This window comes from Glandiceps talaboti, chromosome 5, assembly GCF_964340395.1.
Source record: "Glandiceps talaboti chromosome 5, keGlaTala1.1, whole genome shotgun sequence".
In the NCBI taxonomy this organism is placed as follows: Eukaryota; Metazoa; Hemichordata; class Enteropneusta; family Spengelidae; genus Glandiceps; species Glandiceps talaboti.
The window spans coordinates 11073573-11097329 of NC_135553.1; positions in this window are offsets into that span (position 1 = coordinate 11073573).

Consider the following 23757-nt stretch of genomic DNA (forward strand, 5'->3'; position numbering starts at 1 on the left):
CTGTCTTTGAAGATGCTACACGTTTAACATAAATGTGGATATAAAAGCTGAAAAAAAACTATCATGACTCTAGATACATATTTCCAAAAACCTTTCCCAGCTAAGTTGTTCATTTCGGCCTTTTCACGTATCCAATGGCCTTTTTGTCCGTCTTATTAAAGTTGCGGAGATGTCGTAAATGATAGAACAAAGAATTGATATGAAGGGATAGTGTTATTGATCACTCGATGGTACTGGTGACGTCATAAGTAATAAAATCAGATTGAAAAAATGATATTAGGAAAGAGTCCCGAAGACCGAAATCTAAAATACAACCACTGTAGACAAAAAATGCGGCAGCCCGGCGTGATGCACAAGGTCAATGAGGTAATTGGGACCCGTCATAGTAGTAGCCTTCGTATTGTTATAGCTGATCAATAAAAAAATATTATGTAATAAAAATGTAATACGTCAGTCTGTAGAAAAGACCGTTACATGTGCATTGTCATAGCCCTGTATTTCTTGGGTATCATTCTGAAGAAATACGCCAATTCGTAAATATATTCAAAACATATGTTGGACCAAAATTAATGTTTCTACTTAACCACATCTGGGAGATATCGGACGTGATTGACATAGTTTATGTAATACTCAAACCCCCTTTGTAAAATGTTCAATTCAGGTTGAACGTCATTGTACACGTAACTATGCTTCAACAGTCGAGAAAGTGTCAATCCTTACTACGAGAGTAGTATGGGTGTCGTACGTAGTACGTACACAGGTAGTGCGCAACTTCAACTACGTCCGGGAACGAACGTTCATATATGGGAAACTAGCAGCATGATCATTGGTGTAGAAAATTGTTGCTCACAATAATTACTTTTGGGGTAGGATTCCAACAGTGTTTTGCCCGTGACGCTTGACACTTTGCTTTGATGTCCAAATGGCCACGGTTCAAACTTGACATAGAATCTGATGGTGACGGTGAGGGCGCAAATCGCAGTTTTGGGTCGAGATTGTGAGTTCGATTCTAACTCTGCTCTTGGTCGCGATCTCTATTCGTCTCAGGTGAGTGGGAATAAGCCAGGTTGACGTACATAGCTGGGTTGCTAAAACAGAAGTAATGAACAACATTTTATTATACATATGTAGCAAATAGTATTTGACAGAACAAAAATACCGACAAAAACCAGCTACCGTAGCGTACGCTTAAGCTATAAATCACCAGTCGTCCACCTATCAAACATCACTCGCTGGAATAAATTAAACGGTAATGGAAAGCTTCATCATCAACTGAAGTATTTCATTTGTATTACAATTTGATCGTAAAGGTATGCTTCTAGCTACACGTATGCCAAAATGAAGTCATATTGAAATTACTAGTAAATTAATAACACTAATCAGTCTCGGATAGATGTAATCCATTGGGTTTGAATCTAAAGATAGCTTTACCAATAATGATCTCCAGATTCACAACCTCAAGACAATGACACTTCATAACTCTTACCTATTGTTTAACGAGGTTTTGCTAAGTGATTCCTGTAGGTCAACGCTAGATGGCGCAATCACATTGTCGGCATCGGTATAACTTTTGTCCCCATGTAAGTGGGACCTGTCGTTATCCATACGTTCCAAACTATTCATCTGTGTGTCATTTCTTTGGGTTTCGTTGTAGTTGCGTGATATGATAGCGAGACTCGTCTCTTGAGAGGAGGTGTTGTTTGGTCCATGGTAATTTAGAGCGTTGCCAGGCGAAACATGGGCATCGTCTCGTTGAGAAGTTTGGGTTGAATCATGTGAACTTAATCCTGGCTTGAACCATTCATAGGCATAGTACAGCACTATCCCCAAGATTAATAAAGCAATGAAGATCGACAAAATCACCAAAAATATCAACCCAAATATTGCAGTGATAACAACTAAAATGATCAAAAAAGCCACCGAAACACAAGCGAATACGATGAGAAAAAACCGATGACCATCCGTCCTTTGACCTGGCGAATTTTCTGAGTCCGCCATTTTTATGAATACCACAGATAACAATTTAACATCGTACTTGTAGAATTACGGAGTGAACATCGCATCAAAAACACATCTATCCAAGGAAATCATGACTACATTATTCTGCTGAAACGGATTGTAACATTAATCGTCTTGTGTCCCGAAATCATGTCGTCAGATGGAATAATGGTTTTGTCGTTCACTTATCACTCAATCTCCATTCCGCCTCCATTCCGCCTACCCAGGTTCTAAGGTCGACGTTGTACAATGTATGTGTCATCTTTATTTATATATTAACCAAAATAACGTGCATCACTATGTCTACCGTATTATGCTTTGTATTTACTGTCTGTGGTGTACGTGCCTTCAGACTTAAAGCCTGTTGGCCATTCGACAGGTCATCAGTGGTGGATCGTGTTCAATCACATATATTGTGAGTCAACCTTTGATAGATTAAAAACGCGTCAACTTGGTTAAATAAAGATACCAATACATTGAGGAAACAAGAAACAAGTTACATGCTCAGCACGGCCTATGGTCACCTTGTGTACATTTGTGGGCAACAATGCAAAAAATTGTCAATCGATCGGTACACACAGAACATAGTAGGGGGTCTGACAGGGGGAGCAGCTTTGTCAATATAGAAGAGTGACTTACATTTAATTTATGAAGTCAGAAATAATAGTATGCATCATGTAAAAACCACCTAGTTGCTATTTTAATCTTCAGAAAACGTATACACATTCATTCTTAACACGTTGAATTTTCGAAATTGGAATTATCAGTGGTTGTCTCAATTTGCCATTCACGTCAGACTTTTCTGACGATGAAGGTTCAACCACAGAGTCGCATTTATATTCAGAGCCATCGTAATTATATTAGAAACGTCATGAGGCTGTTACTCGGTGGTTGTTGCACAATCAGATTGATAAAAACATTCTAATATGCTGAATATGGCCAATCTGACTATACACAGATATAACAACGTTGTGATTGACCAGATATTCATTGATATAACTCTATTGTGTAATGAATCCCTGCGTTCAAACTACTTCTCAGTGTCCATTTATACAATGTATATGTAAACTGTTGCAGCAAAAAAGTGATTGGTTAAGTGTTAACTTTCTTTGGAAATGTACACCGGTTTTCATTCATTCATTCATTCATTCGGTCGGTCGGTCGGTCGGTCGGTCGGTCGGTCGGTCGGTCGGTCAGTCAGTCAGTCAGTCAGTCAGTCAGTCAGTCAGTCAGTCAGTCAGTCAGTCAGTCAGTCAGTCAGTCAGTCAGTCAGTCAATCAATCAATCAATCAATCAGACGTACATCAGTCAGTCGGTCAGTTTGTCTGTTAATCTGTCAGTCTGTCATTCATTCATATCTCGAATCACGAATAGTCTCGAATACAAACATTTTCGGGATTTAGTTTTATATTCGTATTAGGACTAGATTTTAGGTTTTGACCAAAAAAATCCCAGTTGTCTGACAGAGCTATAGAAAAAGTTGGTCCTGAGCAATATAATGGTTCAATAGCCTCATATGACTACACTGATAAGATATATTAATGCGAGGACCTGGGATTGAAATCTTGGTTTTCAAAAGACCCAGGTTGGACAAGGATTTAACCATTTGGTGAGGTAATAAACAGTTGTCTGAATGAGTAAACCTTTATATAATATATAGAAACTGTTAACGTTTTTCCACAAACAATTAAAAAATATTTAACCCGTAGGGATTCACTGATTAGATATCACAGATGCAAGAACCTGGCTTTCAATAATGTGGCTTTTAAATTAAATATAACAGTGCAGTAGTAGAGCAAATTTACACTGTAATTTGTTGTTAGCCACTAAGTCAACAAAACGGCTGATGGCAATGTAGATTAGATTCGGCTGTTGTCCCATCTCACTCTCTAACCGGTTTGAACATTGATGGCACTAAAACGGATGTATTGTTCTCAGTCTTGGGATTACGTGACTAAATATTGAGGTTGTATCGTGGTATATTATCACATTCAGAATGTAATAACAAAAAAAAGTGAGTTTGAGTGAATAATACCATACACAAGCCACGTTCAACAAAGAAATATGGAATATATACTCTGGTCGTTCTACGTCACGACAACGCCTGTCTTTGTCACTGGTTCTGCTGTGTTTGAAAAATGAGTCAAAACTTTCAAAATTGCCATAACTTTCCCCGATTTGTTTTTATATTACCGGCGATAGTATAATTATATTTACCCCCAATATTTATTTTTCATTCAGCCGGAAAATACTCGTGACCTTAAGGGTTGTCACTACTTGTCGCTAGACGAGTAGTGACAAGGGCCCCTCAGGCTTAGGTCACTATTTGGGAATAATATATAATTGTCAGTGTTATTGCGTGATACACACATCTTTAAAAATAGTTAATTAGCTATTAGTTAAGAAATAACAGTAAAAATAACGTTTTAATATAATAATCTTCTAAAATATCTTTTGTCACTGAGTTATCAAGTTGTAAATGAACACGGGGGGATACGTCGATGTAGTTGTTTTGGTTCAATCTTTACAGAGAGCTTGTCACCTCCATCTATCATCACCATCACCATCATCATTGTCTGCAGCTTGGAGTTGTGGTGAAATATCATCACCTTCTACGGCTACAAATGCCTCGTTTGATCTTCCAAGCCTGCAAATTAATATATTCATTCATTTAATTGTAAGTGCATAGTTTTGTCTGTTGTATGAAACGTCAAAGGCAGTAGCTCAGATTGTGTTATATATATATATATATATATATATATATATATATATATATATATATATATATATATATATATATATATGTGTGTGTGTGTGTGTGTGTGTGTGTGCGTATGTGTGTATGTATGTATGTATGTATGTGTATGTGTATGTGTGTGTGTGTGTGTGTGTGTGTGTATGTGTGTGTGTATGCTAACCAATCTAATTACATTAAAACTATCAGGCCTGTCCTATTCTATGACAGGAAATAAAATTCAGATAACATTTTATACTATTAATTAGAATTAGTAATAATTCCTTAAAATGTAACCCCTTGCTTTTTATTAGAACGTTAGAGAATAATCTAATTCTACAGAAATGAATTATCAGTTATTGCCAATAATTTTGGGTTGGAAATCAAAGCTTATATAAAGTCTCCTCCCAAAAAATTACAATTCGTGTTTTCTAAGTGACTTAAAAAATACATTTAGCGTGAATAATTACCCAATCTGATTATCTTTTTGACCAATGTGCTGTTCTGTGTTAGGGGTTTCTTCTGGTGGTTGTAACTGCTCTCTACTGCTATGTGTCCCGGATGTATCATATTGCACTGTTTCAGTGTGCTCCATTGCTTCGTCAACGTAAGGTACTTTGTAATTGCCATCACCAGCATTTCCTGGATTCATTGCTCGTTCAAGATTGCACGATTCATCTGAGAAGTCACGTGGGTTGGCATGATTTTGATTTTGATCCATCGATGACATTGGAAGGTGGTCAGATGATAAAGTCCTGGAATTAGCATTGGCTATTTCTTCTGTACTTTCTCGCTGACGACTTTCTGTCAGATTTGAAAGGTTGGCATTATTTGGATTTCGACCATGCGTAGAAATAGGAATTACTGAAACTGGTATATTGTTTAGAGAGGTGGTTTGGTAGCCGAACATATCTTGGACACCTGCTTGGGTTGGGTCGAAATAATGTTGGTGATCTTGTTCTGAGTATGGCGGTGGGTATTCAAGTGGATGCAGTTGGCTACAGAGAGAGGGGGAAGAAAGAGAGAGTGAAGGAGTGAGATAGAGACAGACAGCAAACAAACAAACAAACAAACAAACAAACAGACAGACAGACAGACAGACAGACAGACAGACAGACAGACAAACAAACAAACAAAGAAACAAACAAACTAACAAACAGGATTTAAAACTTGTCATTCATATAAAATTATGTATACATTAATCCTTAGCTTCTTTAACCCAACCCTACTGCACTCTTCTGATTTTGACCTAGTCACAATCTAGTAGAAGGAGCTGACAGTCAAGACATCAAATGGTCACCACGATATGTGAATTTACTAAAATGGAAATATCTTTATCTGAAATTGTTTCTTTCATATACCCTACCGTTACAATTTTCGAAGTACCTCTCCTTTCCTTGTTTCGTTCACGATAATTAGTTGACGTGTAAACTGACCCTAATTCCTACATCATCCGACCCCACTCCACCTCTTACCCCGTACCTGGTCAGACTATATAACGACTCCCTACACTAACGAATGATCGTTTCGCCCACCTGTCTATCTTTACATAATGTTCACCCACCCACCCACCCACCCATCCATCCATCCATCCATCCATCCATCCGTCTAATTAAGGAACTGGCAGTATTCTTATAGAACGGTTTAACCAAATAGTTATAAAGCTGTGATGATCATGATGATGACGCTTACTTTCCCTGCCAGGAGGACGGTGACGTCATCTCTATCTCTTCAGCCTGTCTTGCATCTGTCTGTCTATTTAAAACAGGTACTGATCGTGTCATCGTTGCATCAATTCCATCCGGGTTATTAAACCACTTGAGCACTTTGACAAGTGAATATATAAAGAAAGCCAAGACAACCAATGATAGGAGTATCACAACTATCATCACTATAGGGTCATTGATAACTATTAACACCACTGTTAAAGTTGACACCACAGCTATCAGAGCAATGGTGGCTACCGTAATGTTCACCAAATCCCTTGATTTCGACATCTTAAGTTAGTTCAAGTAGTTTCTGTTTCTTATGATTGTGTATGTCCGTTGTTCAACAAGTTCGTCAATTTATTTATTCTGAGTGCCTGGCCATGTAAACCGTGGATATCTTTTCCGATAGTCTTGATACCTAGAATGACTTTAAAGAAGCAAAGTATTGGATTACAAACAGAAGAAAAAAACAACATAAACAAAATATAAGGTCACCCTAATAATGACATTTCCGTACGTAGGCCTGTTTGAGAGTATGCATTTCTCGGCCAGGCCTGACATAAATACGACACTAGTGTTGTAATTCAAAGTATCTAAAAACAAAACAAAAGGAAAGTAACAATATCTTTTACGTTCTTGGATAATTCATATGTACTATTTAACAAAACCATACAAAAAACAGACATTCGCACATGCGCACTGTCATCATTGAATGACCTATTTATAAACACCCGCATTGCTGACGTTTATTAAGTGATAGACGGAGATGTCACCCTTGACATAATGAGAGATTACCGATAAACTAGTATCTGAACCTTATCCCCCCCCCCACACACACACACATAAGAGTCCACGCGAAACCATCAGTATTTATTAAAGCTATAGTATCATACAATTTGCCATTTTCTCCACTTGACACTTAAACTTCCCACGGTCCTTTAAATGGTACGGTTTGACCCATACATAATATGCCAGCTAGGAGGAAGTGAAAGATCGCCTAAATTGAGGTGTTTACGTCATGGTAAAAACAGACAGGGGGTTGTTGCGCGTAGTGTTTTAAATGAACAAATAAATGTTGTGATGATGAATGGGGGCGAATTTAAACCTAAATGCATGACTACTAAATTGAACAAGTTTCAAGTGTGATCTGAAGGCTCCGATGTCGCGTTAGTCTGTCTGTCATACGCCATAAGTACAATCAATATACAGAAACCGAGTCACCTGAAACAGAATGTGGTCTCTTTACATAAACATCTTACAAACCCTGCTACATTTTATCGTCTGACTCGAAAAAAATCTTACTAACACTGCTACATACTATCGTCTGCAGGTTCGACATTTACTGCTACATATTATAGTCGACAAAAATCTTACCAATTTTGCTACATTTTCTTTGCACGAGTTATGTCTAGATGATCCACGCCCCTAAAAAAGCGACTTACTCAAATTTTGTCGGAACAGACCATAAAATGAAGCGATTTTAGTACGATTTTTATCGAACCAGGCGAAGCTCTATTTCAGGCTAAGTGATTTCTATTATATTTGTATGTAATGGAATTGAATGCCACTTCAATATGCTTGTCCTTAAAGCATACCATAACTGACACAGAAAAAAAAACCACGGCAGGTTTAGTCAACATATCATATGATATAGTAGGCGTTAGATGACTTATTAACTTAAAGTTTATAGAAGGACGACTCACCTGGGAGCTGGAATTAATGTGTAACCTTGGAATGTTACATAAAATGGTAATGGTCCAACAAGACGAATACTACCATACAGCTATCCGAGAGATTTTTCTTAGGGACACTCCATTACGTCAAATAGCAGTCAGAAAACAGTTCAACTTTGTCTTGAAATCATAAGGCTTATAAGTACTGTGGTGTGTGCAAATACCAACCTAATAACTTGTAGATAAATATATAGGTATCGCCGTGCTTATCAATCTGGAGGTCATCAGAGGCGTCACTGCTATACTGCAGGTAGTCGTACTTCTTGTCAGGTGACGGAAGAATTCGCTAATTCAGTGTATTGTAAGTTGAAATGTAACCAATTAAATCAAACTTGAGAGTGACACACCCACAGTGGATGTATATACATATATCCAAAATCTTACCACAGAAAATAATCATTATTTCAATATTCGGTCAAGGTGATTCGTGCAATAATCTTACCACTGCAATGTGTGAACCATCCTTCACCAACGTTACTTGTATTGCCATATCAATTATGCCGCAATGGCATATACCATAAACTGTATTTTGCAGGAAACACGGAGTCCAGCGACAGTCCGGCTATGTTATAAGGGTCAACTTTACCCTATACCGTCTCAGAGTAGCGCAGGTGTCAATCAAGCATGACGTCATTAAGTTACCCACCAACACACTATACTGATTCAACATACATATACCAGAAAACATAGCTGTATAAATTACTGTTTTATTTCTGTTTTGCAAATTTCCTTCTGGGAAATTTTGAAAAATAAATAAATTACAAAATTGTCACAGAGCTTAGCAATATAACTAGGATATGATCACATCACTTTAAGTTCACAGTTGTGTTTCAACCATAAAATGCTGATATAAATACTTGTAAATAATGCTTTGAATAGATAAAAAGATCAATATATAAACACATATATACATTATTTTTACACAGTTTTTCGTCACAAAAATAGTCAAAATAAGTTTAGAATTGATGCAGTACGCGATCTTAGTTTTTCCATTTGAGAACATTTTGCTTCGAAATCTTTGTACAGTTTCTGAGACTAGCTGTTCTGTATCATATTCTTCTGTGTAACAGAGCAAACACTTCTGATTTATTTGGTGGTTTTTTTTTATTTTCTTAGCAAATGTGATAATTTTTTCATCGTAATCTTCAAGTATTGTTCTCTCTTTCAAAACTTACACTTTAGTGACCTGATGTTTTGACATGCTGCGTTTTTGTCAGCAAAGTATAAAAAATGTAAGAAAATAAGACCTAAAATAGATCAGAACATGTTAGTAAAGTTACCCACATAAAAGTACATAAAAGTACAGTCACCATCGTTGCATGCCAAATAATCAACCAGGCACCATTGCGACATTTTCTTCACCCCTTGAACTGGCCCAGAATTTTGTCGAGGCCTACTTTTTTGTAGGTTGATGTGCTGGTCATAAATTCACCGCTGTTCACTTCCATCAACAAATATTAAATTTATTACATATCATGGATATCCGACGTCATTGGTAGGCAGATGATTGATACACGTACAATCACACCTCTTATAATACAGTGCTATTAGTATTAAGCCAATAAAATATATGGATAACACTTACAACAAATCAACACATCTCGTTCACATCATGTACACCATACATGTCATGCCGTCCTTTCCCCTGTGTGTATAAATCTTTGCTTTAATGCAATGTGACCTGTTTCATTTAATGGGGCAATTGCAGTGTTTGGTCTTTTTGAAGGGAGCGTCAGTCTTCGTTTTCTGCCAGAAGTGGTCGCTTGAAATGACGTTATAGTTTCCTGATAAATAACACGATGTAAATGTGAACTCTGTTCAGAGACTAATTCGATTAGTCATCACTGTTATCACATAGTAGGGCAAGACATGGCTAGTCTATGTGGTCGCACGTAACGTACGTCAAAGTTATCACAATTGTACTTAGTTCTGTATCAAGAGTCATCTGTCCGGTGAAGTTCTCCACTCTGTATACATATAATGCCCATTCATCGTACGAGTCTTATTCAAAGCGTCAACTTCCGACAAGGAGCAACATCCTCGCTTCTTTTCAGACGTCACCCACGTATTGTAAATCTCATTGCTTCCATCTGGATAAGGCCAAGCGATTTCCCATGAAGTAATACGGGACGCAGGGTCAGTTTTAAGGAATTCAAATGAACATATTCAATATACACATCAAATGTGAATAGACTGCAGTTGCTCTTCCAACAAAGCCTTAAGTCTCAGTGCTTCCTCGTATGAAGGCGGTGGTTCCTCATCGTTTTCAAATCCCTCGTTGACTCTACCAGAATTAGGTCTAAAGAGAAGAAAATATATAAAAAAAAAGATGATGTTAACATAGACCTGGACAGACAGTCATGAAAAGTGAGAGCGAGAGAGAGAGAGAGAGAGAGAGAGAGAGAGAGAGAGAGAGAGAGAGAGAGACATACAGACAGACAGACAGACAGACAGACATACAGACAGACAGACAGACAGACAGACAGACAGACAGACAGACAGACAGACAAGATACGGGAGATTGGAATGTAAAGTCAACAATCCCATTAATATAATATTCAACAGGTGGTTTCTCTGGACGTTTCAGTCATTCGTGATTGTACTTAAAACACATGAAATAATGCAGAAAATAACATCATCAACAACAAAAACAGCAACAACAACAACAACAACAACAACTACTACTACTACTACTACTACTACTACTACTACTACTACTATTACTACAACTACAACTAAAACTTCATCAACCACCACCACAACAACAAAAACAACAACACCTACAACTACAACTACAACTACAACTACAACAACAGGGCCTGCGATCTAATGGTAGATACTATGTGTGTGTGGGGGGGGGGGTATGTAGTCTTACGACAAAGACAGACTAAACTTGTGAAGAATTCAAATCACGCACAATTATACAACGACCAGTTAGAAGGCTCAACAAACTGAATGACCATGGAAGTTATACCCAGTGACTTTGTTATATTGAGTGAACGAAATCAAACCAAACAAACAGAGTTCAAAATCATTCAACCAATATTTACCATACCTTGAGGTGTCCTGTACTGTAACGACTTCAAGGACAGCGGGACTATCATCTCTATTTTCATCAGTCGTGGTTATCGATGTCGATAGTGCCGACGACGACAATGTTTCCATGGTTATGTTCACCGTGACGTCAACATTGAATGCCGATCCCATACATTCTTCATACGACGGTGGGACATCGTTTGGGTCTGAATGTCTGTGTTAGAAATAAAATCCAAATTATTTTTTATTAGATATAATTCTTTTGATTGCATGCATCACGGATGGATAGTTGGATATCAGTTGGGTCTGAATACATGCGTACGAAACAACATCCACATTGACATGAATTTACCGAGATAATAACATTGCATGACTGAAATATCGTATATCAATGTGTTTAAAACAACAGTCAAAAATAGAATAAAACTCGACGTTGTATAATATTAAGTGTCAACTTTCAAAATGTCAGCCATTTATAAAACGTAATGCCACCAAATTTGCTTTTATTATCTCTGTCGGTTTTATTTTCCATTCATGAATTGAAGTAGGAGTAACAAGCTATTTTGTACGTCAAATTGTGTTATGTTGGTTCTGTAATATAAACGAAGTAATATAGTTTGTATCGATTTCTCTGATTAGAAATTTCCATTAAGGCATCTATAAAACATGTCACGCAAACAATCTTTTAAAAACACGATTAAATTCTCAATTGTTATTCCCCATATGAATGCACTGTGCAACCACTGTTATTATAAATGAACTGAACAGCAGAAATTGATTGTTCTGACCTTTCAGTCGGTGTAGTCTCCTCCGTTTGTTGTGCTTCTGCAGCTGCGACCATTCGTCTTTTGATGGCGCTTGTCAGCGTCAATACGGCAGCGGTGCCAATCACAATACCGAGGACCATCAACACGATCATCGTTACAGGGTCATTTAAAGTTGTAGCCAACACCAGCATTACTATGCACGTAAGGAAGGCTAAGACAGACACTACGGTGTCTAAAACAGATGCCTTTTTTATAGCCATTATGAAGTGCGGAGGATATAATATTCACACGAATTAGAAACAAAATATGATATATAGTTAGACACAACAGTCCCTTTGTTCATTCGAATTCCATGTCCTTAATAAAGAAAACAATGGCATAATTTCATCACAGACTGGTGACGCATCAGGTTCCGCTTTTGATAATATTATGCCGATTCTCCTGATTTTATATCAGCTGGTGAGATGAGTAAGGATCACGCACGTCTTTGTGATATACATCAATAGTTCTGCTTGGCTGATATAGTAATACGATGCAGATTCTGTTAATCAAAGTGCATGATCGATATACGTCAGCTTTTCCCTCTCCCGGTCTTCAGTTTGTGTCTTCAAAACAATTGTTGCTAATCCTCGATTTTCCAGAAAAGTCCAAATGAAGTAAGGGAATAAGTGCAACCTGTATACAGTAAAAGAGTGAGACGTCCAATGTGGTCCGTCAAATATATGTAATAATAACACATGTATATGGTAATTCAATGTCCTTATATGGAGTGATGTCATCGAACGGTGTAACAAGGCGAGGTAGTCCCCAGACTCGGATAAGCAAATGACATCACATCCTATTATCGCCTGGGTCGGGCAAATATTAAATGTTGAGATTGACTTGACAGCAACCAGAGTGTAGGGTAGAGGTTACCCCTCTCTAATAGTAATCCAGCCGCTTAAAGTAGGCAAATAGGCGGGCAGGTAAATATTGGTGAAGATAAAATGTGCCAAATAATTATTCCATTTATTAAATATAATACGAACAATAAAAACATAAAAATGTCACAGTCTCCCACATACGCGTGCCAAGTACTACTGAGGCATGCATCGATCGCAATTTCCTGGCACTTTATTTCTTATTAAATATTACTATTATTAATCTTTTATAACTCACGTAAACACAGTAATCTATTTAATATAGTGGTACCTTTGCACAGGATTGAAACAAGGGAAAGAGAAAAAGAAATATTTTACAATCAGCATATTGACCATCTTCAGCATTCTGTATGTTGAGGTCATCTCTTTGTATATTATCTCTCTATGTCATCAATAAATCAACTCAGACCAACAACACCAACGTTGTATTCCCATCTGTCATAGCAGATAACAGCTGTCGGATGAACAAAAACAAGTAATATGGTCACACCAATTGAGTGTTCAGCCCTGTGTTACACTGCTTCGCCTTCTAACGTTAAACTTTACCTTGCATTCTCTTGGGACACTAGCATTTTTACAGCTAGCTAGCTCTTCGCGTACCGGTACGGCTTGTATCCTTATGTCTAACGTAAACATGTAATATCTCATTATTTCTCTATATTTTGACACATACATATTTACCAAATCCTTTATATTGTCACAACGTTGACCATTTACAACGATTTTAATCTACCGTTGAGACTCTTTGTCTCCGTATTCTGTATCTAAACATGCCCTATCAACCCTGATGGCGGTATTCTGTACTCTTTATCATTATAGAAAGAAAAACAATTTTTAATACACGATTTATTTTTGATTTGTTATGACACATCGTTATTTTTTTTATTGATTAGGCCTGTTGTGAGACATTGTGATATGAAGTTTTAACTTGTGATCACATTTTATTTTACTAGGACTAGTGTGAAATTAAATGCCTACATCAGAAAGCCATGGAAAATTGTATGTACCGACGTCATTTTGCCACTTTTAACCCGCAGTTTGGAATTTATCAATCAAAATACAAATCAAGCTTTATGAAAGAATTTATCAAGTTTCCATATTGATTTTCCGCGCTATGATGTATTACCACAAAGCCTATTTTGCTGAAGAGCCTAAAAGGTTTTAGGAAAAAACAAATATTTTCTTATTTTCTCGTCCTTAATTATATCTCTGATTTTCAAACGTATTATTGATTTATGAGTTGTTTGTTTGTTTTAATTTTGTTTTGTTATGCTTTGTTTGGTTTGGTTTGGTTTGGGTTGGTTTGGTTTGGTTTTGAGTTGAGATAGTCTTGTACGTCAAACAGGCCGAGGACAAAATGATATGAATGACCTTTAGAGCTCCTTGTAGAAAAAAAGTACACTGATATCGCAAATGACCACCGTAACTTCTAAGGTTGCCCTTATTGTTTGGTCAGTTGAAGGTGTTGTCCATGAATTATATGACAATGAAAGAACGTACAAACTGAGGTAACTGACTTCATATCCTGACGTGCAGTGGACGACAAATCGAGTACACAAAAACAAAAACAAAATTTAAAAAAAATAAAATACAATCTTGGCTTTTGTGATACACACTTCTGGAAAATGGTTGCTTTCTGTTCTAAGTTTGTACTCAACGTTTTACTGACCTGGTGGTGTTCCGTTTATAGTTGAGCGAAAGTTTAAAACCATTTGGGTTGAATTTTGTTGCACGCAGTTTCAACTTGTGTTGGCTGTCAATAATTACTATATTTTTTTAGTTCAACAGTCAATTCATAATCTATTTAATGAAATGTGAGATATTACAAATGACGTCACTCGTATCGCGATGACGCCAAAATAGGGTTTTTTAATAACATGTGATGGTATCATTGAAAATAGTATGATTCACAATAGATGGTGGTCAGTCTGTATTACAAAATATCCAACTACAGGAACGGAACAGTAAACAGAATAGAAATAAATTAAACTTAGACTACATACAATGGCGATACCTGCTTTGGATGACGTCATGTGTAGAACCAACTATAAGCTTAATAATGGCAATATCTGCCTTTTCCTACACATCAGGATGATTTTTTAAAAAAAAAACACACTTTTTATCATCTTCTAATTAGTTAGCATACTTCAGCTTGTAAGACTTCCCATAGTTCAAAACCGGCTATATTCAGCAGTAAATGTGTTGATATACCTAGCAAATAAAACAATAACATCAACCTGACAAATGATCGGATTAGATCACAAATACATAGTCTCCTGGGAACGCTTATGCGGTATTTATTTGCTGTATGTTACCAACGAAATTATTTTAAATATTTGTAGAACATTTATTTCAGAAGATGAAATACATTATGTAGAGGTTGTCATGGTATCGATTTTTTTGAATACGAAAATCAAAATTCATGATTCAAAATAGTTCTCCTGTACTGACAACTCGGAAAGTGTTCTATGAACTCCTAAATCATCCGAACTTTCCATACCATGCCTACAGATGAATTATAGCACTTTAATGCGACACTCTTCCAAACTAAAGAAAGGATTTTTCTTGTGCCAATTTATGTTTTGATGATGGCTTGACACGTAAAGGGGCTCATTTGGGTAGCACACATCCGTTTACCTTTCTATGAGAGTACACCCATCCCCTACCCCTATGACCGAGCCCTATCGTATTAACCACACACAAACACACCTTGTAGATAAAACATAAACATAATTATATCAATTTCGTCCTTTTTAGTCATAAATTCAATATCAATATTGAGTCTGTGGGCTTTTAAGCCCTTTTGTGGAATGAACGTATGCCCTACCATTTCAAAAGTATACAGAGACAATATCTACATTACCTTCAGCTCAACGAGAACTAAATTTAGCTGAGTAAACTGTCTTTTGTCAGAAATTACCCATTTGATAACATAAGGTGTTTGTTAAAATCTTTGTTTCGAAAGAACCCGCAGGTTATTTATACATGTGCATTATCTTTCCCTCGTCAAGGTTTTGTTTGGTAAACAGACCAAATCGTTATTAAAGATATGAAAATATTTACCGATCACTTTTATGTTTATAAAGTACACACAGTGAGGTTACTTGGCCGTCGACGTACCTCTATCTTTTGATCGAGATTTGGCACATCAATAGATATGACAATTTACAAATGTAATATAGTTCGAATTTTATATTATTATTGTATTCATATATTATATATATCACAATGTATAGAACATTGGCATTATAGAATAATCAAGCTATGCATAGAAAAATTAGAAACATATCAATTAATATGCACTATGACCTGGCTATAAACAAAGTATTGGTGAATGTTATGACGGTGAAAAGAAATTATAGTGCCGTTGCATAGTTGTCACTTCCCGTGCTAGTCCTGCTTGCAGGTGGTTAAAACCAAGACTAGATTCTCGTTTATTTTGAGAGGAGGAGTGGGGTGGCAGCTCTGTCAGAATCACGTCCCGTTAATTCTGTCCGCAAAGAGAATTTTGCCCAAGCGTGTTAAGACAAACTTCAAAGTGTGCTTCCTGAAACAAGTTCTCAATTGACGTGTCCTATGCCTATATTGTCAGTAACTTCTATGTTAAAAGAACGGGACACTTTGTCAATTTACTAAATTTGATGTTGAACGAGGTAAAATGCGTTGGTTTCGTTCACTTTCAGGTATCAGTATGGAGCTGACATTAATCAGAACCGTAAGGCGGGAGTGATGTATAGGCCTTGCTTGGCATGTCGTGGACTGTTTTTATTGTTATTGTCTAACGATATAGCCGTCGACACTACGTTCCCTAGCAAGGCCCACATGTCACTTCCGCCTAAATCTTGATCGAAGCCAGTTCCGTCCTCATAAATGAAAGTGAATTAAATCTAAGCAAATTATATCATTTAACATTTTTATTAAACAGTCAGTATTTATTCACAAGGTAAACTTCCATGTTCAAATGCCATGGCCATTGTTGACGTAGTCGCCATGACAGTGTTTTATGAATATAATGGTCTAGTAATTACATTTTGTACTAGGAGTAGGACAATCCAGGAATTCACAGACTAATACTAGTATTTTTCAGGACAGACTTCCACCCAATTCACTCTGTACATAGATCGGTTGAATATTTACAGTATGATAAAAATCCAACTTGTCAAACCGTCTAGAAGACTACAGTCATTTGTGAATGCAGTTTTTTCTATCTAACCTTTACATCAGATGGATATACATGTACTTTGAACCTAACCTAAGTTGAAATAACTGCAGTCGATCGGACGTTATCAGATCGAGTATGCCGTACACTTTAACTTGCATGACCATGAACATTGTTAGGGAAAAAGAAAGACAAACAAACAAACAAACAAACAAACAAACAAACAAACAAACAAACAAACAATAAACATTCCAAAGTGCTTTTTAGGCTCCAAAAAAATCAGCTGAAAAAGAATTGTATTCCCAAATTGTAATTTGGACAGGACTTTCAACAACCGTTGACATTGACATCCATGCCTATTATACGATTTTGAGTTTACATTGTAAAATCTAAATTAGGGATTTTTTCTATTAATATACCAAATTTGGTCTGTTTTTTTTTTACAATATTAGTACATAAATACTCCAACAGTACTCCAATTATAACTACTCCAACAGCCTGAATACTCCCCTTATCAGTGCTTCCATATGAAAGAAAGTATTTTATATATCAGTTGAAACCTACATGTAATATACTATACTGTTTGTTTCATTCAATTGAACAAGGCCGTGGGATTTAAATATTGGGGTTAAATGATACATAGGGGTAGTGTTCTAGAAAACATGGCACAGCTGGACCGTAGAACATCTATATGAATTTAAATGGAAAGAGACCATCCTGTCCAGGTGTGAGAAGGCTCCCACTTTAATTTATAAGTGTAAGATGTATATACTACAGTGGAAGTCAAGCTAACACAAACTAAAATTGAGACAAACTAAAAGCTATTGATATTATAAGGTATCAATTTGATGTAATTACACTCACTGTAGGGTGGCGACTCTGATAAGCAAGTGTTTCTCAAATGGCCGCACATCCAACGTCGGTGTTTACACTATCTTGTTGATTACATGGTTATCATATCCACGTGACAAAGACATCGCTATCACCCACTTGTGTAATGTATCACATGTAATAACAATAGTCATAGTTTTTGTTTATCTTATTTTGCCTATAGCTTGACTTCCACAGTAGTAGTATGAGATATGTGTGTATCAACAATGCAGTTATACACAGTGTTATATACAGTCAAGATAGGAATCGGATATATTCACAGTCACATTTATGCCATGACATGTGCACGTCATTTTTATATCATAATCTTCAAAAACTAACGTACAGTCCTGCAGTATTGGAACTTTGCATTGAGGGCATAGTCTAAAGTAATGAAAACAGGATAAAGAAACCAAAATAAACAAATAAGGAATTTATATTCCATTTTTGTATATTATATCACAGCTATTGATAGTTTGTGATTGTGTACCTTACTACGTCATATCAGAACTTGTGAACAGTGCTACTGATGTAATTTTGACGAAAGTTTGCGCCACACATGACAACCACAACTGGTCTGATGAGATAACCTTTACCTACTAACCTCTCCGGTGTGCAGTTCCCGCCAAAACTAAAACGATCAAATCTTTAGTTTACCTGCTACTTTCTGACACAGATACACTTTATTTTAGACTTGGGTAAAAGAAGCGATCCGTACTCGCGAACTTTTGCTAAAATTTTGCAATTTTGTCTTCTAAAATATATGTAATCCATCACACAAAATATTTATGAAGTGGAGTCGCCATGTTGTATATCACTTGTTTGTCACGTGATAAACGTATCTGTCTGAAACATGCAGACTTTGCATTGATATTTTCTAGTAGGTGGATGACAGTCTTGGTTTATTCTGTTCAACATTTTCATTTGTTGAAGAGTCTTGTTCCTGACTTTGCAAAGGTTCGTGAACAGCTTCAGAACCGCTGATTTCTTTTTCCTCACTCTGTTGACAGTCTTCCGGAACAACTCCCGACACTGCCGCGGGTGCTGGCACTGTCTCTGTGACTGTACTCATCTGGACAATATAATTGCTTCCCCGACTGCTCTTTCTAGTAGTACCGCCTTCCATTTGGCTATCATACGCTATTTTCTTCATTTTGAAATAAAACAAAAACGCCGGACAAAGAAGCATGAAACCAAGAACTAGTAAAGCACCTCCAAGCGCTATGTCCAAAACTTCCCCTAAGAGGGCGCCCACGATGGTGAGCACGAGTCCTGATACGACTAATATCGCTGACAAACCTATTAAAACAAGCATGATCTTTTTACTTTTTAGATATTTAGCTGCATAATTTGCTTGCACGATTTGTTCCGGTGTCATCTGCTCAACTTGTGACACTTGTGAGTACGTCGTGTGTGTTGGTGCGGTCTCGGTGTTCTGTCCCCCAGCCATGATGGTACGTGTGATCAGTAATTACAAAGTTCTGTCTACTACCATAGACTAAGTATCATCAGTTCTGGAATTAAAGACATGATAATAAAAAATTAGTGATATTCAATCTAATGTTGCTAAATTGTGACCATGAAGGCCTTTCGTACATCAACCAGATAAAAAAAGAGTAGATAAAAATGTCTGCATCCTTCTCTACCTGTAATGATTGATTGAATATCAACAGTTAACCGGTAACTTCAGTGTTGTGAGTTCGTCGTTTTGCAAACACGATGGGTATCCCAAAACCTGTTCATGTGAAGCTAGACTGATTTGAGGTCAAACCAAATGCTGGCCTATACAATGGTTACATTTTAAACCATCTCACCGAGGTAGTAGGAACTCTGATTTCTATAGAATGTGATTCATCTCAAAATTTGAATGTGCCCCAAGAAAAAAATCGAACAAATTAACTACCGATTGAAAAGAGCGTGGACAATAAAAACGATTGTTGCATTACAGAACAGAGATCGGGTGATTAAATAATCGATTCTGTCTTACCTATTGAAATCACAAGGGTCTTCGTTTATGGTGTCATTGCCCCTTTACAACGAATCCAACATCAGGAAAAAAACATCCATGCTTTCTTGCACGTACTAACATTAAAATGGTGTTGAAATATAGAAGAACGACAAGTGACTAATTTTTATTTGTTCCTTTGTGTTATCAAAACTGCCGCCCACTAATACGACGTGCATTCCACAAACTTTGGGTCGTTTTATCACAAATCGAGTAATTGAGGGTATTACTGAGACCCGCAGTTATGTGCCCATCTGTGCAAACACAACGCGTGTACTTTGACCGTGTAGGCGTAAGGTCAGAGTTCAGATGTCAAAGTGTCTGTTGATTATTTACAAAATTGAATGAGTTTATTGTGACATGGGTGGATCTGCCTACGGATGGATAACGGTTGATGCTATCCCCGAAGGACACCGTCAGTGCATGCAGTGTTTGCTTGTCATGCTCTTATCAAATGATAGATCGACATGCAAATGGCTGCAGATTATTTTTAACTCTTCAATTTATTATTCAAGTGAACTACGTACAATTAAGACAAAATGATAGTACACTTCTGTTGTTGTGTTACATGCTATTTCGAGCGAATTGGATGTGAATCGAACGGGAATAGATTTCCTTCTTATCAGGTAGCAGCTCTCTGACTCCAGCCTACCACTCCGATAATAACTTATGTCAATCAGACCCTTTTTTGTTATGTATACACTTAAAATACACCAGGCAAACATAAAATAAATATAAACAAACAAACAAACAAACAAACAAACAAACAGACAGACAGACAGACAGACAGACAGACAGACAAAACACAAACACAAACACAAACACAAACACAAACACAAACACAAACACAAACACAAACACAAACACAAACACAAACACAAACACAAACACAAACACTGGACTTACATATGACGCCGTAGCATTTCCAAAATATCTTATGTTTATTTCAGTACAAAATATCATATATCAAATGAAAGAACACTGGAAATTTTACAAGTAATTTATTCTCTCCAATTTTATGAAAGAAAATGGGAGCGGCAAGTCAGATGTATGCAAGCATTTCGAAAGGGTTAACATCCAAATTATTGAAGAGCAAACTGCGCTCCTGGTACACTTAAACCACCTACATGCTGTGAATGTGGAGAAATGGACTTGATACGTGATGGTTATACAATTGTATTTGTACAGTTGTTCGATACCACTATGTACTAATCAGTCAACGATTATGAAAGAATACTTCGTTCCGTTTGAGGTTGAACCATCCGTTTATCCATGTATTGCAATTTTGTTTTTATGCCATCAACCACTTGGCAGGTTTCTGTGCTCAGGATGTAAGAGTGTATCCCTTTGTTCTTAATGCACTTAAATGGTGAAGTACACGAACGGGTAAACTAATTAAATGGTAAACTTGTTATAAAAAGTCAAATTGAATTCCTTGCTAGTGAGTGCATGGATGGATGACGGTGGTTTTCTCGGTAGGATACCATTACTATGTAATGGTTCCGTTGATGTCCGTACACCAACCGACCAAATTCGCGACATTGGTGGATTTCATTGAGCATACACAACCACCTGTTGATTTCCTCGTTGGCTCTGGTGACAAAGCATCCAGCTTTTCTGCGTCGTATTTCAAAGGACAAATCGAATTAACTAAATTTAGTGAAATACGCTTTTATCTATAAAATAATATGGAGACAGGTAAGTTCAAAGGGAAAACGCGGTAGCACGGGAGATTCTGGACAAGCCCTTCCTAATACGACAATGAACTTGAAACATCTGGACTGCTTTTCACCAAGCCACCGTAGAACAATACCTGAAATCCTAAGCAACTGGCTAAAGCAACACAACTGGCAGTATGAAACCCATTACCCTTTGATAGACACACTCAATAGTCATTAAACTTTATACTGTCATACACAATATAAGTATTCCTTATTTGTTGCAACCAAGGTTAATATAAATTAAGTGATTTTGACGTTAGATTTCAATCCGAATAGTTTCCATGCAAGCGATTCTACAAAGTTTGAAATCACCTTTTTCAAATCAATGATGTGTGAAATGTCATGTCGAACATGGATAGTGATACACGACTCATGTGTTACTGTTTACTGGTGTAGTTTTTACAGTCAAACTGTACATAGCAGGAATACACAAGCTAAGCTTAGTATATTTGCTGTTGATTTTGACCAGGTCCTCTCAACTGTCGGTTGAGGAACAAAAATGTAGTCAATACCAACCAACGAATATACTAAATCAATAGATATGCAATAACACATGCTATCGCTTATCTATTAACCTCTGCTAGAAATTCAAAATGTCAGACATAATTCAGCTGTTACAAACTAGAAAATTCACTGAACAATCCATTTTCTACTAGGCTAACGTCCTACCTATGCGATGACAAGTCCTATGAAGCATGGAGGTGTAACTTAGGTATGAAAAGTACACCTCCACGCAGTGAGTAATCCAGACCACTGTAGTCTGAAATTTCATTGTTTACATGGTGAATCTAAATTCCCCAAATTTGTTATCATATCTACGGCAGCCATCTTCGACCCAAGTCTTCTTCTGGTGATACCAACGTGGTAGTTGTATAACCTCCGATTTCCGCTACGTTTGAGGCTTAATGAAGCGGCTCAATACGCAGGTTATAAGTTACCATGGTAACCATTTTAAATTAATGGAGTGTTCGGAATGCTACTCCTGATTAGTTTACGCTGTTCAAATCGAACACTCCTACATTTCCTGTAGAATCCAATACCAAAGAAGAAAGACAGTAGTCCAGCAAAGAATAGTAGTACGCCAATACGTATTGGCCGAGTGTGTGAGCTGACAAATATACCAAGGAAAAGAAGTATAAGTCCCAGACTAACAAGGATGGATGATATAATAAAACAGGTTAGAAAACCAATTCTGTAACGTCGAAGAAGCAACGCTAAACGTGCATCCCGAGTAGCCTGATCATCGACTTCAAGTTTACTGCCATTAGTTTTAGTCACAGTGCGCACGTGCCGTTTCTCTCCTGGTTCCCGAAGTGGGCGATCTGGCGGTATGTCTTCGTCGTCACTACTCATGTTGGAAAGCAGTCTGCAAATGACAAAATCAATAACACAAGTTACTTAGGACCAAAAACAAACATATAATCTCTCCCACCTGTACAACTGCAGTGGATTGTAATGCCGATAATTACATAGCGTTGCAGAATGTCTATTAGAATCTCTCAGTCTAGGTCACGATCTCAAATTGCAGTTACTAACGATTGTATACATCACAGCCGAGCTGGTGAAAAATAATGTAATGACAATATTTCTACAGAGGAAAGACGCTACATCTCTCGAATATTTATATATTTGGTTCATACCTGACCTCGTCCGCCATGATGGCCACTAACAAGCAATTCCTTACATAAGTTATGTAAGTTTTGTGTATCGTAATTCAATCAGGTAAAACGGTGCAAAGACTTAATTTAACTAATCATATTTAGCATATACATACGATTCTTAGTTTGTTAATAGTATAAAACAACTATTAAATTCAGAATCTCTACAAAAAAATTTGAAACGCACCTTGTGTAGGAGTCCTACCTGTATGCAGTGTGGACGTTATCACAGGCTTGGTTAGTGATTCCACGCTGTTGACGATTTGACCGTCGAGTTACAGTTCAACTAATACCATGTCTGTAGGTAGTTGGTTATTAAATACATTTCGGTATAGGCGTCAAGTAACTCTGTAATGCACAGATCATGACAACCATAAACATGGCTGATAGCAAGATCTTCAGAGTCAATATCCGTACTTGAAGTGTCTTTACGTGCCAAAATTGTAA